This window comes from Brachionichthys hirsutus, chromosome 3 (assembly GCF_040956055.1).
Source record: "Brachionichthys hirsutus isolate HB-005 chromosome 3, CSIRO-AGI_Bhir_v1, whole genome shotgun sequence".
Lineage (NCBI taxonomy): Eukaryota > Metazoa > Chordata > Actinopteri > Lophiiformes > Brachionichthyidae > Brachionichthys > Brachionichthys hirsutus.
The window spans coordinates 3,917,721-3,920,356 of NC_090899.1; positions in this window are offsets into that span (position 1 = coordinate 3,917,721).

Here is a 2,636-nt window from a genome sequence, read left to right on the forward strand (position 1 = left end):
CAAGTTTTTTTTTCCAGTCTATGGCTTGTTTCTGGTAAACAATACTAGTAAACTATATTGTACAAATCTGAAGAACTTGTATATGTAACAACGGCATCTTCTATGATAGCAGTTATCAGTAAACACTAAACAGCAGACAGCAAATACCTGCTGTGGTTCTGCCTGAAAGTGAACGTCTGATCCATGAAATACGTTTTTCCCAGTCAAAAACATATCACAGGAGTGGTTAAGGTCGGTCATTATATCGATTGTTGTGAATGAAATCCATGCACGAGGTACTTCAGACACATGATACAACATTAAATGACATTGTGACAGAGGCCTGATAAAAAGGTGTGATGCAGGTGTGCACCCGCATAGCTTGAGCTAAAGCGAACTCGTCGAAGCTGCTAGTTGGCGTTTGTAGCAGTGTTGCACTTCGCATCGCGCTTCAATCAGCCTTGGGCGAAGAGAGAGGGTTGTTTTTAAAGAGTAAAACTCTGGAGGCCAGCTGTACAACCCAAAATGAAAATGTACTGAATGACTACGGATGGAGACTTTGTGATTATGAATTTGTTCTGTAGATAGTAAACAAATAGACACTTGGATCCAGCATCAACACTAACGGGAACCATTCTAGATGAAGCTCTAAGTCGCAGACGGCATACAGGCATCATTGGAACCACAAAAATGATAGGAAATAAAAAATGTAGCAATGGGGGGGGGGCAAAATTAGCACGTTTGTTGTCTTTGTTTTCTGAATACAATGTTGATGATCAATCAACCCTGCCTGGCATCTGAGGCAGCAGCGATTTCAGTACTCAAGTCAATGTATATTACAGACCGCAAAGTGTAACTGCATCAACAACCGATGACAGATAAATCATACTGCAAATCATTTCTTAACTGTGAAGGGCCAAACGAGGACCGGTCCACACGTCTCCCTCATCAGAGGCTGGGGTGACCACACGAATGATGCAGACTCAACTCCAGCCCAACACACACACACACAGTAAAGAAAACTGATGTATTTTACAAGCTCGGGCTTAAAATGCATTTGCACCGATCCACAGATCAACTATTCCAAAAAAAAAGTGCAGAGTGAGCAAAAATCAGAGGCTAGTAGACCAAGTATAAACTTCAGAAAAGCATTTCTTCCTTCCCCTTCACAGCAATGCTTTTTTTCATCTCCACCACTCTGTCTTGAAATACGGCAACGAGTACTACAAGCTGACAGAACCGAGTGTGATCTAATCCTGTAGCATGACTTTGTGGCCGGGGGGGGGGGGGGGTTGCACTTGCAGCTTCAGCTAAATCCTATTCATCACACAGCGTCCCTTCTCTACAGACCTGGCAACCCTCGTCCTGCTACCAGGGAAGGGCAGAACACTGACAGCATTGTTGGCTCTGTGTTTAGTTGGACCTGATAGAGGTACTGATCCTCTGAAGGAGAGGAGGGCTTTATTTTTTGTACATCAAAGTTCATTGGGAGCAGCTTGCTCAGAGTAGTGTCCTTAGGTTATTGGAAAAACAAAGTCATCCCACGCTGTGATGCGAGGGAGCAAAGAAATCTGGGCCGCCAGCCACTTTTTGTTGGCCACGCACAAGTTCAATGGCTTCTACGCTGCGCTCATACAATTTCTTTTCTTGCTCAGCGTCCTGTGATTTGTAGAAACATTTTGTCAGACAGGAAATTCTTTGGCTCAAGAGAAGTGGTACTTTGAAATGTGCAGTGCAGAGGAAACCCGGTGAGGGCCGGGGATGGCCTGAGTCAGAGCAGTGGAGTTTAAAATGTGTAGCAATAACTGGTGGCAGGTTGTTAGCTGCCCTGTCGTCTCTTAGACGCAGACGGAGCATAACCAGCACCAATCTCCAGTCTAAAAATACTCAATGTGCCTCATTCAGACATCTGAAAGCGAAGATCTAAAGCAAGTACTCGTCTTAAAATGACAATCTCTGCATCACCACTATATAATCGATCGAATGCTATCTTTTCAGTATTAATATTAGCACTCTACATTTACTTGGTCCCATCAGTACGCATGACGTCGATTGCAAAGGGATGTTTGAGCAGCTGTTCCGAAGAAACAGTGGTAAATAATGAGAATATTCTCATACATGGAATCAACAGCATAAGAATAAACACGTACAACTCAAGAGAAAGTCCAGGAATAATCCAGGAATTAAAATACAGCAATTGGAAAAAAGAAAAACTAACACAGCATAAGGTTAATATCGTGATTAAAAAACCAGAATCTCAAGAAACAAGAGAATCAATTCATCCAATGTGGAGCCTTTCCTTTCAGTCTGTGGTGTTTTAGCGCAGTAATTCTATTTCAGAGAGTCAACAGTGGGCACAACAGCGAGCTGTATTGACTGCCAAACTGGCATAATGGAGAACACAACGTGGAGTTAAGATAGATTTAAAGTGGCTTCCAAAAGAAAAAGTGGCCATTTCGACAAGGATGACTACACAGAAGCATCTAGTGTTCCCACGGCTGTCTGATTAGCCACACAAATGACCATCATGGCCCAGATGAATCATCCATTCTGGACTTGTCTCAAGATTCGTCAGTGTTTTGTTATGTTGGACCCTCTGCTGCCTAATGGCAACTCTTCTGTGTGTGTGTGTGTGTGTGTGTGCAAGAGCTGCTCTT